Source organism: Culex pipiens, chromosome 2 (genome assembly GCF_016801865.2).
Source record: "Culex pipiens pallens isolate TS chromosome 2, TS_CPP_V2, whole genome shotgun sequence".
Lineage (NCBI taxonomy): Eukaryota > Metazoa > Arthropoda > Insecta > Diptera > Culicidae > Culex > Culex pipiens.
The window spans coordinates 210519898-210534229 of record NC_068938.1 but is presented as its reverse complement, the minus strand read 5'-3'; the positions used below and the strand labels follow the sequence as shown (position 1 = coordinate 210534229).

Genomic DNA, 14332 nt, shown 5'->3' with positions numbered 1-14332 from the left:
ACGTGCGATTTACTGTGTGACTAAAGAACTACTTTAAATTAGTGTATTTTTTATTGTTTTTACGCAAAAGGTAAACATCCCTCCGACCAAACACTTCAAATTTGATCGACTGAAATTTTCCATCCTTCCCTGCGTTGATTTCCCACACCGATGCAACAGCTGACGGCGTGTCCAACTCACACGCTTTTCACTCTCAGTCTCAGTCGGTCTCCCCCCCGAACCATGGTGCCGATTTGCCGCAGTCCGGCACATGTTTTTCAACATTTACTTGGACTGTTGTTTGCGGGAAAGCGGCGTGCAACGCCGCGTTTTCGCACCCCACAAATACACCAAGCTGTTGCTCACCAAATCCAATCATCTGTTTTGGCTTCGCGAGTAGCTGAGCGCGAGCGGTTTTTTCCCTCACTCTCTCTCTCTCTCATTCTCGCACTCTTTCCGAGAGCTCATTTTCCGAGCTCAGGTGGGACCTTCTGGCCTGACAAATCTAGCTGCCGGGAGCAGAACCGACGAAGCAGTCACTTCGAAACGATCGCACACGGTTTTCCCTCGTCGTCGTCGCGCTGCTGGTCTCAGTCCACGGTCCGGGAGCTTTTTCTTTTGGAGTTTTTTTTTTCTTCTGTTCCTTCGGCGGTCTTCCCGGGTTGGAGCTTTTCCCGCAGTTTTACACGCTGTTCCAGGAGGGGGTCGTTTCGGGAGTTTTGTAAGTGTCTTTGGGTTGGGATTTGGAGAAAATCGGCAGGAAAAGTGAAAATTTCAGTGAGGAAAAGTAAGAAAATCCCGCAAGAAGAATTTTTCCCAGGGTGGCTAAGTGATATTTTAGTGTCTGTTGGCTCGGCTCGGATCTTAAAATATCGTGGCGGTGGCCGATGAGTGGATTTTTTTTTCAGTTGCTCGCCGTTGGACCAGTCGCGCACACACCTCGCGGAGTTTTCCTGTTGCTGCTGATTTGCTGCAAAAACCGGCCCGTGGATTACGGTTTTTGCAGTCACCTCTGGAATTTGCTGGAAAATCGTGAAAATCAGTGTTTATTTTGTGTGGGAAAAAGCTCAATTTAACATCGAAACCCAATTGAGTGCAAAATAGGAAAAAATCAAAAACCCTCGCCAAGTGAATTTAGTACGGATTAGGTAATCCACGCACGACTAATCCACCCAGCAGTGCAAACGAGAGCAAGAAAACCCCACCACCACCACCCCATTTCACCACCGAGCTTAAACCTCCAGCGCCACGAGGTGAAATCATCGAGTGGAAGCGAAAACGGTCCGGCCCAAATTTCCTTAAACAGCAGAAATTGAGCGCAGGAAAAGTCGGAAAATTCACTCTCGGAAAAAAGCGCGAAAGGGCGACGCGCGCAACTTTCGACCTCTGCGTGAGCAGGCACCAATACTCACGTGCTCAAAGTGTGTGAGTGGGAGAGAGTGAGATCGGAATGAGCGAGGGAGTGAGCGAGTGTGAGCAAACGTGAGTGCATTTTCCACGGAGAGCGGAAGGGGATTTTTTTTTTAAATATTCTTGAATGGTTTTTGGGAAGGGGAGTGGAAAAAACGCAAGATTTATTGAAACGAGAAGCAAAAGCGGCAGATTTTGTTCGCTGTGAGACACAAAAAGAGTGATTTTTCTCGAAGAACACGGCGGGTGGAAAATGTTGTTGCTGTTTTTGCTTCGAGAAAAGAAAAGAGAAAAGCGGTGGTGTGTGGGGTGGGTTTTGTCTTAAAATATGAAGTAACGATTCTGGGCGAGTTTGAGCAAACCCGAAACTTTTTGTGAATTGTACCGGATGCGTGCGTTGCAAAAAGTTGCGAAATTCGACGCGATGATGAGCGGTAAGTAGAATAAATGGTTTAAAAATGAGTCTTTCGCACAGTGTAAAACATGACGTTTAGTACTCTGTGGTTTATTTTAAGTAAATTTACTCACTTGAATCATTTGTTCTCGCAAATTTGTATGACCCATTCTCACCCCTGATGATGGTACAATTGATTCACACGTATTATTTATTGTAAGACTACATCTTAACGGTACACAGTAACCAGGGAAGTTGTTGTGTTCTTATAACTGTTTAAAAACAGGAAAATTAATGTTTTCTAAGTCTCACCCAAACAACCCACCATTTTCTAATGTCGATATCTCAACTACTAATGGTCCGATTTACAATGTTAAAATATGAAACATTCGTGAAATTTTTCGATCTTTTCGAAAACAATATTTTCAATTTTTTGAAATCAAGACTAACATTTCAAAAGGGCCAAACATTTAATATTACGCCCTTTTGAAATGTTTATCTTGGTTTAAAAATTTTGAAAATATTTTTTTCGAAAAGATCGGAAAGTTTCACGAATGTTTCATATATTAACATTGAAAATCGGACCATTAGTAGTTGAGATATCGACATTAGAAAATGGTGGGTTGTTTGGGTGAGACTTAGAAAACATCAATTTTCCTGTTTATAAACACTTGCATGGCAATATCTCAGCAACTAAGGGTCGTATCAACAAAGTTCAAAAAAGCAAAATATAGAGAATTTTCTCAGGTTTTCAAAAATATTTTTTTCAAAAGTAGGCAAACATGTGCACTAATTCAATTCAAATTCAAATTCGGTTTTATAGCTGTGTGTTACATCATAATCCATTTTGGAACAGTTATTGCTTGTAAATAAAGGTGTTGCAAAGAGTAAGAAAAATTAAGAAAAAAAAACTTACTAAAGACTGTACTGATTTAAAAAAAAATGAAAAACTGCGACTATTTTCAAAAAAGTTACCTAAAACTAGATTTAACTTGAAAACGGTGCACTTTATCAAAATTTCACTAAAGTACTTTTTCATTGCAAATTTGATTTTACTTCGAAAAATAAAGTTGAAAAATTTTTGCGACCAATATTTCGATTTTTGAAAAATATCAGTATTGATTAAAAAATTCAAAACTCGGTCAAAGATACCTCTTTTTCGAGTAATAGTATTGATGAATATTCATCAAAAACTGATGAAAATTCATCATTTTCAGAGGTAAAATTAATAATTTTTTTGACACAAAATCTGTCACCATTTCCTGATGAATATTACCATCATTGTTTTCTGTGTTTGCTACCCGAGGAATCAGATAAAAATAAAATAAAAACAAACTATTTGCGTCCAGAGAGCTAAAACGTGTTTTACGACGCGAAGTTATGATATTTAAAAAAAATGTAGTTTTTGTGAACATCGACGAAAATTGTCATTTTTCGGACCATTCTAACAGCGCGTAGGTCACCCTAATGGCCAAACCTAACAAAAAACGGTCTAATTATTTTGGCCAAAGAACCAATTCAATTTTGAGCTATATCGAAGCACTTTTTTAATTTAATTTCCATTTGGAACCGATGTACATACATATTCGGCTATCAAATTGACCAACACATTTAAAGTTTGTTTACATGGCAGCTGTGGGTTTGTTAGCATCTCTTTCTTGCTAAAGTTTTTTGTAATGCGACTTTCGGCTGTTTTTGCCTTCCTCACTGAGGAAAGGCTATTAAATTAGTTGAAAAATGAACTTCTAAATTTGACCTCCTCGACCACCTTCATTTATACTTATCCACTCAGAACCAAATTCTGGACAAAGCTATTTAGACGACTACAAAAACGGGTGATTTTCAACATAACCTCAAATGGCCGGGTCTGATCGCCACGTAAAAGCCGTTTAGTTAAAGTTTTTTTTTAGGCCGGGCCAAATTTGTAGCTCATATGTAGCGAAATGTACAACATAGGTTTTTTAAAAACATGAAATTACATCTATCAGTTGAACTTTTCTGAATTTTCTGTTTTTTTTTTTAAACTGTTTCGTTATCTAAAAATATTAGAAACAGAAAATGACAGTTTTCCAGGTATTTGAATGAAACGATATTTAGTTGAATGTACTTGTGTTATCGATGAAATTTTAGTTTTTTTATCCTTTAAAAATGGTGACATGCAATCTGAACAATTTATTTTACACCGTCAAATAAATTGTTCAGGTTGCATGTCACCATTCACAAAAAAAAACTTTATAATTTCTATGATAACACAAATTTAAATTTTATCATTTTAATACAGTTTAAATAATTGAATATCGTTGCAAAATTATGTTCCTACAATTAGGCCGATGCATACATTAATAAAGTGTTTGTTCCTCGACGCTGGCTATGGTTTTGAAATTCAAGCCAGAATTTCACATTCCAATGAATAATTGTTACACAGCCAAAAATCCCATGGTAAAATCGCATGCAAAAGCATGCACATCACCTTCGTCAAAATAAACACTTAAAATTACACACCGCATGTACAATTTTTGCATCACACAAAAAAAACTGCAACCGACGGGATTCAAATACAGCACCATCAGTAAGGACTGGCGCCTTAGCCCACTCGGCCATCAGACCGATAAAGAGTTGTAAGGATAAACGCATATATGAGCTTGACATTTCGGTCAAGTAGGTTTCTCATACTGATGGGCTACATATTTCACAGTGTAAAATCACATAAAATTGCATAAAATAATGCGATATTTATTTTACACGCAGCTGGAATACTACTTTTTTAGCTGTGTAGAAAACGTACAGTTGATTTTCAATCAAAATAAAAAAAAATTATCATTCGACGAAATAATTTTTTTTCGAAAAAACACTTATTGCGGTACTGTTCACCGAAATTTCATCAAAATTCGAAATGTTTTTGAATAAACCCAAACAGACACAAAATGATTCCAATCGAAAAGGAATTAATGTTTAAGTGATTTCTGCTAATTTCACTAAAATTGCCACTCATATTTTGAAGTTTTTTGAAAACATGTTTTTGCTTCTGAATTTTTCGAACCAATTTGAGCATGAGCATGAGAGACCTCCCATAATTTTTCGAACCAATTTTGAAGTGCAAAGTAAGTTAAAGGGTCAGTTCATAAAAAGGGTCGTTATGTTTTTAAACTTATATGTAATACTTATATTTTCCTTATTATTGCGGATTTCCATCTAAATCAAATTTGAATAATTTTGGAGGCACATTGAAACGTGTGAAATCGTTTTAACTAGGAAGAAGTTCTTAATAAAAAATGGTTTAAAATAAACCATCATTTTAAAAGCCCGCGGGCCATACTTTGGTCACCCCTGGTTTAGAAGGATGCCATTTTCTTAAAAGGCGGTGTCTGTATGTTCTAGACAAAAAGTATGTAGGTGGTTTGTTTTTTATATTCAAAACTTATTTTTATTAGGACCTCTTAGGTGCTGCGATCACGTTAGGAGGAAGGCACTAACCACCTAAAGGTGTTTAAGTTACGGCTCTGAAAGGCATCATTCCCATATGGCCATTTGGTGGCCATGTTTGTTTTATAAAAAAAAAAACATTCAAATCTTGATTCAGAATGTTTCAATCAAAAAATGGTTTTCTTTGTGTTGTTTGTAGAAGTATTTTACATATAGTGATTATTTTTTCATTTCAATTTATTATTTCTGGACCCTGAATTCAGAACCATCATTGACAGTCATTGCCCCAAAATAGAAGGACACCATTTACCACCTTAAGCAAATATTTTTCGCAGGGCTGTGACAGCTCAAGCTGGACATGTGAGGAGGAGTTCGTCATTTTGGGGTTAAATTATATTTTTTCACTGGGCCTAGAAAGCCTTATCAGCCATTCCACGTCAAACAGGAAGTCTCCAAATCAAAAGTGCTCCGATTTGGCTCAAATTTGGAGAGGGGGTTCTTTGGCCCAAATAATTAGACCCGTATTTTTTTCGCTATTTTTTGATATGTTATGTAAAATATTACAAGGAATCAGAGAAAAATATTTTCAGACATGGGCTCTTTAGTCCCGAGACCTTGAAATCGGCAAATGAAATTTTCATAGGACCTTTACGAATATTCAGCTAGTTTTTTTGGACCTCAACATATTTGTCCTTAAAAGCCCAACTAATAACCTTTCATTTGAATTGTGGCGCTCCAAACTGGTTCAGCCGTTCCGAATATGAGGGATGACTATATGCCAGATTTTCGAACCAAAATATTTTTCTCTAAAGGTTTTTTTGTTTTGTAAAAATACCTTGCCTTTGCAAAAGGAAGGCGAGTTTAAATCAGTTGTAATTGTGAGAAAAATAAACATCTTTTTAGAATGCGTAGAATGCAAGGAATCAAGCCAGAGGTTATCCCATTTTGGTAAAAAGCTACATTAATTTCTTGATTTTTATACATCTCTTTGCCTGCTAGAATTTCAATTTCGCTGCTTTCAAGCAAACCAACCACGTCTGGCAATAAATTTCGTAAATATTTGTCAGAAACCTCCCTTCCCTCCCCAGCGAAATCAGTATCCGTCACGGCTGTGTTGTGCGTTTCCAGTGCGTGAATCCCGCGGATAAAGCTCTCCCGTCTTTTCTTCACGAGGCAGAAGCACAGAAGAACACACCTCCACCACGGCACGTGGGCGCAGCTTTTTTAATGATTTTTTGATGATGTTTGGCGCCTTTTTATGTGTGCGCCTTGCATGATTTATGTACGACATGGTGCCATCCTTGACGACGTGATAAGACACTTCCTGCGGCCACATGACGAAGCTTGGACCACTTGAAATACTTTTACCGAGTGGAAAAGAGACGAGACGAGCGTAAAATGTTGGAAAACTTGTCACTTGCGGGAAATTTCTAGATTTTTCTGTACTTTTTAATTTTTTTCAAGAAATTTAGTTGAGTTCACCCAAAAAAAGTTCAATTTGCACGATTGGAGCCATTTATTCAAGTTACGCTTACCCCAGCTTCTTCAAAAATTGAGCAACAGAGTGTTGAAACGTGGGTGGGGCACCAGTTTTTAATCGCACTCGAGGAAAACTGCCTTCCAGCGAAATGAAATGTGCCAGACGGAAACGAATGAATTTTCCGGCCCACTTCTGGGGTGGGTGGGAAACCCGTACTCGTTTAGGGGAAATAAAGTAATTTGTTTGCGCTGAGGATTTCGAGGATGAGAATTGGAAACAAATGGTCTGATTTTAAGGTAGCTTCAAGTTGAAGCAGATGTCATCACTTTCCGTACAGAAGCTTATAAGATCATTTGAAAGAAGCCATATAAATTAACTTACTATTTACCTAACCCCAAAAACAAGGTTAACCCCAAAAGCCACACCATCTCATTTGTTTATCATTGGGACGAAAACCTCAACCCATTTGAAAATTGATTGCATTTTGCCCATTCGGTCATAAATCCTGTCACTTTCGGGTCGGAACCAAGACAGGAAAGGACCCGCCTAACCGTCAGGCCCACCATAATTGCACCACCCTCCCTCTCTTGGTTGATTTGCGACTTGCTTCATCTTTTCTATTGCGCCAAAACCAACGTTACCCCAACAACAACAACAACACAAGAACGCTTTCTGGCATGACGTGAAAATTGGGGATCAAGTCAGAAACCGTCCCGAAAAGGGGTCTGAGGGTTGTTCTGAGCCCTTTAATGCCCAAATATGAATTTTAGGAAGCAGAGAACTGGATTTCATCAAGTCGTGCGAAAATGCAAACTATTTCAAGATTTTTAATATATTTTTTCAATGCCCGTTTTACCCCCTTCCCTTGGTTGAAGAGAGATCGCCTTTGGCATGAGTCCGTTTCATGTATAAACAAACATACGCTGAAACAAACCGACCAAATCTAATAAAACTGCCTCTTAAGTCCGGTGATTGCTAAAAGTGTGGTTTTTTTTAAGAAACCCTTTCTTGTTATATTTTTTCTGAAAGGTATTTAAAACACCTTTAAAATAAGTTCAAAAGATTGAAGAACTGACTACCCTACACCCTACTGGGCAGCGCTCGTCCGAGAGAATAATGGCCTCGAACCGAGAGAATAGTGGTACCATTTACGGACCTAGAGATAACAGCACGACATGGGCGAGAGAATTATGAGCGCTCAATAAATTTTGAGGAAACGATTCTCTCGACTCTGAATTGTGGGTGTAGCAAAGTTATAAGAAGTTAAGTGTTATTTATACACTTTTTGGAGCCCGGATCTCAGATACTTTGATGAAAACGTTGTCCGGATCTGTCATGCGACCCATCGTTGAACGGGTAATCAAAGATCTGAACCCAATTAAAAATTGTGTTAGTATAAATGTTAAGTTTAGAGGACATTAAATTTTATTTGTCGAACATTTTCAATTTACAAAAACAAAAATAAATATTTATGTGAGGAAGGCACCAACAATCAAGTCGTCACCGTCGTGCTAACTTGTCGCACGTGCATTTTGGGCCAAATTGAGTTAGGAACGCTATTTTGTGCAGCTAATGCCTCACCTTCGGACTTTCACAGATCCCCAAAATTCGATTTCATTCCTGATATATTCAATAAAAACCGAAAAAACTCCGTGCATTGTTGTGACTCTACATATAAAAAAAGTTTCAATCAGGATTTCAGGTCAGAACGCGTTTGACGCACGTACAAGTTAGACTACCGTAAACATTTGTAATTATAACTCGGGACTCCAGCAACCAACTTCAACCAAACTTCAGGACAATGCACAGAATAGTCAGCCAAACAAAACGTGTTTGTTATTGTTTACATTGCGTGCTCTAGTTTTTTGTTTATTCAAGGTCAAACATTAAAACGCGTTTTTCTCGGAACGTCGAAATGGTGGGTGCGACAAGATAGCACGACAGCGTCGAAGTAACGTTTTTTAATCATTTTTAATATTGAATAAAATTCACAGTCTATCCCCCCTTTCTATACTTCAAATTATAATTATGGGTAATTCTCTACCAACTCACACGAAATCGGGAAAAGTTGCCCCGACCCCTCTTCGATTTGCGTGAAACTTTGTCCTAAGGGGTAACTTTTGTCCCTGATCACGAATCCGAGGTCCGTTTTTGTTATATCTCGTGACGGAGGGGCGGTACGACCCCTTCCATTTTTGAACATGTGAAAAAAGTGTTGTTTTTCAATAATTTGCAGCCTGAAACGGTGATGAGATAGAAATTTTATGTCAAAGGGACTTTTATGTAAAATTAGACGCCCGATTTGATGGCGTACTCAGAATTCCGAAAAAACGTATTTTTCATCGAAAAAAACACTTAAATTTTTTTTTAAAATTCTCCCAATTTCCGTTACTCGACTGTTAAAAATTTTGAAACATGTCATTTTATGGGAAATTTAATGTACTTTTCGAATCTACATTGACCCAGAAGGGTCATTTTTTTCATTTAGAACAAAATTTTTCATTTTAAAATTTCGTGTTTTTTCTAACTTTGCAGGGTTATTTTTTAGAGTGTAACAATGTTGTACAAAGTTGTAGAGCAGACAATTACAAAAATTTTGATATATAGACATAAGGGGTTTGCTAATAAACATTACGAGTTATCGCGATTTTACGAAAAAAAGTTTTGAAAAAGTTACTTTTTGCGTTTCTCTTTGTTTTGTCGTCCGTGTCTGTCGCGGGTGACCGTGAACGACCATGATCGACGACTACCAACTTTTTCAAAACTTTTTTTCGTAAAATCACGATAACTCGTGATGTTTATAAGCAAACCCCTTATGTTTATATATCATTTTTTTTGTAATTGTCTGCTCTACAACTTTGTAGAACATTGTTACACTCTAAAAAATAACCCTGCAAAGTTAGAAAAAACACGAAATTTTAAAATGAAAAATTTTGTTCTAAATGAAAAATGACCCTTCTGGGTCAATGTAGATTCGAAAAGTACATTAAATTTCCCATAAAATGACATGATCCAAAAAATTTTACAGTCGAGTAACGGAAAATGGGAGAAATTTTAAAACTTTTTTAGTGTTTTTTTCGATGAAAAATACGTTTTTTCGAAATTCTGAGTACGCCATCAAATCGGGCGTTTCGTTTCACGCAAATCGAAGAGGGGTCGGGGTAACTGCTGTGTGAGTTGGCGGAGAATTACCCTTATAATTTTTCAATCCGTAAAAAAAAATTTTTCGTTCCTATCATTTGAGCCATCACTTTTTACCTGACGACAGTTCAACAAATCGTCTGTTGTGTGCTATCTTGTGACAACGACCATTTAGTACTATTCGAGAAAATCGATTTTTAAAGTTTGATTATAAATATTTTCAAAACTATGAATGATAGAGCCAAACTTTTTGAAGCAATCGGTTCGTATACTATCGCTTAACAAACGCTCCAAGTTTCAACTAATTTGGTTACACCAGTTAAAAGATACAGTAAATTATGTAAATAAAAATCTGAAAAGCACGTGTCACAAGTGTGTTTCGAAAGTAAAATTGTACTACGTGTCAAAAAGTGTGCACAGAATTCCCATACAAACTAAAATAAGCTTAAATCAATAGTTTAACCGACTTAATCAGTATATTTTCAAAAACAAAAGATTGCATTGCCTTTAGAAAGTGTGTATCAACATAAATTTGTGAAAAACAAGAAAAAATTTCCACATTTTCCAACAACATGTATGACGTGTCACAAGTGTGCACGATCATTTTGATGATAAATTGGTCTATGTCACAATAGGGTGGAATCGAAAATTGGTTTCTTCAGCAACACATTTTTTGGGTCCCTTTTAGGGTCCCAAACAACCTGTCAAAATTTGAGAGCGATTGGTTAAGCCCACGATTGGCGCAAAGCGAATGAAATTTGTATGGAAATTACTATGGGGAAACTTGCATTTTTACGTTTTTGAAATTACAAAATTCATGTTTTATTATTTTATGAAACTAATACCGTAGAAGTATAGCTTTCAATGTCCTTAACAACTCTCTCGAAGATAGTATGGTGATAACTTGCTTCTAGCAAAAGTTACAGAGCGTTCAAGAGAGTCATTTCGGAATACTTGGTAACAATCATACTTTTTGTCAACACTGCCAAGTCAAGTGGAACCTTTCGTAAACTATAATATATTTGAGGAATTGGGGTGCATTTTAACTAAATAATGTCTTCTGAACATTTATTCATAACGATTTTACGTAAGGTTCATCCAAATATAAGAACAATCGTGTTTATTGTGTTTTTCATGGTTCCTTCGGCAATGTTGGCAGAAAATGTGAGTTTCACTGATTATTTCAATACACTACTTTTTAAAAATCTCTGTATCTTTTTTGTGACGCACTTTAGCACCATACTGTCTTCGGAAGAGTTGTTTAGGACATCCAGGGCTATACTTCTACGGTGTTTGTTTCATAAAATAATAAAACATGAATTTTGTAAATTCACAAATGTGAAAATTCAAGTTTCCCCATAGTAATTTCCATACAAATTTTATTCGCTTTGCGCCAATCGTGGGCTTAACCAATCGCTCACAAATTTTGGGAGGTTGTTTTAGACCCTAAAAGGGACCCAAAAAATGTGTTGCTGATTGGATTTTTGTCATTTTAATTTTTTCCATATAACTAGATTCCACCCTAATGTCACAAGTGTGTATTGCGATATCCGGGAAACGGAAGCGAGTTCCCAAAATCGGGTTAAAGCATCTTGTAGTGTTTGTTAAGTATAGCAAAACGTCATCATCACCTCATTTTCGACCAAAATGGTCTATGTCACAAGATAGCACACAGCAGACGAAATATCGATCCGATTTTCAATGCTAAAAAAAATAAATATTTGGTAAATATTCCAATTAACAAATCTTAAAAAAAATCAAAATCAAGCGTAACTATTCAAGATGGCTTGAACACACCAGTATTAACCCTTTTGAAATGTTAGCCCTTCAAAATGTTTTGAGTTTGGACTTTATTAGGAAGACATTGAATGACATTTTTTTTTTGCAGTTTAAATCAAGCTATTTACAAATTATGGGGCCAAAGATCGAAGAATAACGAACATTTCCAGAGTCAGAACAATTTAAGTAGAATGGCAGAGGAAAGGTTGCTCTTATTACCCTCCTCAACAAAATGTACTCACATTAAAACCATTCAGACACTACACCCAGAACTGGGCATCGGCATACGAGAGGATAAAGAGCTCGATTCGGTAGTAAAATGGTACTGTGTGCGGACGGAGAGGATAAATCCCGAAATTACCGAGAGTACTTTACTCATGGGTTCATCTTCAAAAAAAAGTTCATCTATCAAAAAAAAAAACGTTCCGGTACCGAGACTCGAACCCAAGACCTTCGGCATATTGAACCGTGCCTTTGCCGTATGGGCCACCATGGTTCGGTGACTAAGTGGCGGTCATTTGTCCATATAAGCCACTCAATAGGATGAACTGTTCCAATGAACGAATGAACACGCGAGAGGACTATACTCTCGCAAAATAGCACTTTCCTTACTTTTCTTTTCGTGAGGACTATCCCTTCGTTCTTTAACTTTGGGTGTACAAGGTTAATTTCCAAAAAAGATCATAAATAATGTATTTTCATTTCATTTTATAAGTAACACGCCCCAGAAGCTAAAGGGTTAATTATTCCATTTTCCTCACTATATCAAGTGCCGGAGAACTTGTGGAATGTGGGTCACAACAAAGGATAGGAAGGAATGGAGTCGACATCCCTCTTTGCCAGGAAGGAAAACTTCCGGGCTTTTTTTTTTTGGAGTTTACGACCGAGCATGAATAATTTATAAAACTAATAAAACAACTGGCGTAGGTTTTGACTGTCGCAACATTTGCCGATAAGCTTCTGGAGTTGCTTTTGTAAACTGGGTGGAACTTTGAATGAACTACACTGTGTGACGAAATCTAACTAAAAATGTTTTTTTTTCCACGTTGACCATCATACCGGGCAGCGAGTGGCAATGAAAATGGTGTTGTGTCACGGAATTTCCCGGGGTCGAGGCTTGGAAAAGCCTGCTTTAAAATGCCGCATCTGGATCCATAATGGAATGGTGTACCGCATTAGAAAGTGAGGAAACACATACACTGCAACGGAGACGCTCACAAATAAACACGTTGGGAATCTGGTATAACAACTGAAAATGACTTGAAAAATCAAATTTAAAGTTGCTTAGAAGATTTAAACAGCTTCAAATCATTCGAATTTCTTGATGCCAGTGTTATAAAAAAATATTATTTTTCTTTAGTTGAAACTCACGCAAGATTCACGAAAGAAGCGGTGAAACCCCGACAGAGGGCACACACACCTGTAGCCGCATTTGTCGGCTTGAATTTTGTTTCAGAACCTGTGGCCTCGGGAGACCGCAAAAAAACTTAGAGGCTGGCTGACGGCACTAAAAAGCTTCTCAGCCAATAAGTACGGCACGTACGGAGGAGGCCCGATTGTCGGCAAGAAAGGAAAAAGGTCCTTCGGAAGAAACACCCCACTCCTGATAAAATTACAACCGCCAGTGCGAAGTAGGGAAAGCAACTGGTGATGGGGAAAACGTACCACTACAAAACTGAAATCAGAGTATGGATTCAGGCACGGGAATTTCGGAATTTAAATTTTAAGGAATTACATTATTTTATTCGATACATTCTCTAAAGATTACACCGTCCAACAAAATTTCTGCGTATACTCAATTAGAGGGGAAGTATAACTTTGGGGTCCTCAGACACGTGTACTCTGAACGAATCAAAAATAATTAGAAAGGGCCGAAATACCATTTTATCCGACTGGCCCTTTAGGCCTTTCATAAAAAAATACTTTTTTGTATGACGCAAGGGAACCGATGATTTTGTTGATTTTAATCTGTATTGAACCATAAAGTTTTCAAATACATATGTCTGAAAAGATTACATGTTTTTACTTACAAAGCCTTTTAAGTTTGATATAAATTACTTATCAAGGTATTTTTCAAAATCATTTGTTTGATTGATTGTGACAGGCGCTTTGTAAGCGGATGATCCTGGGTTCGATTCCCATCTGCTCCAACCTTCCCTCGGATGGGGAAGTAAAACATAATTCTTAATATAAAACGGAATTCAAATGAACACAGTAAAACATTCTGCTACAACGCTCAACCGAACCACACATTTTTGGATAATTTTTGCGTGGCATACTCTATGGATGACGCCCTTACCCATAAACTTAAAAAATGTTAATGATAAAAAAAAACATTGTTTTATAGGGATTTTTTCGCATTAAGTTATGCGTTAACACTCCTTTTTGGACTTTGATTTTTTTTATACTTTAAAGCAGGCCAGATCTGATTTTTCTGAAGCAGTGGCGGGCCGGAACTAATATTTGATAAAAGTTGAAAAAGTAAACTTATCTTTTATGATTGGGTTCTTTCAAAGTAAATAAATAAAATAACTAGTGTTGAAAATAAGATTCATATATCTTGATTTTAAGAATGAAAAACAAAAATAACTTTCAAATATAAGTTGAATTGACTTATTTTATTTTTAGTTTGTTTCAATGGTCGTTACAATTACACTACAATAAAAAAATGCAGCGATTTATTTTCGGTTAGAATAATTAGCTTTTTAAGCATATTTTCAAAAAAA

The 14332-nt window shown here is 36.9% G+C and overlaps 1 protein-coding gene across 22 annotated transcripts in view; it reads left to right on the top strand.

Moving 5' to 3' along the window:
- The first annotated feature begins 495 nt into the window (after positions 1–495).
- LOC120412345 (ryanodine receptor) overlaps positions 496–14332 on the top strand; it is a 63497-nt gene continuing 49660 nt past the window's right edge. For 19 of the 22 annotated variants that reach the window (XM_052708449.1, XM_052708446.1, XM_052708451.1 and 16 more), the window contains exon 1: positions 496–700. The gene's annotated coding sequence lies outside the window, so the exon portion shown is untranslated. Of the gene's footprint in view, positions 701–887; positions 1128–14332 lie in introns of those variants that run through there. The other 3 variants (XM_052708448.1, XM_052708447.1, XM_052708450.1) reach the window with 2 other exon arrangements.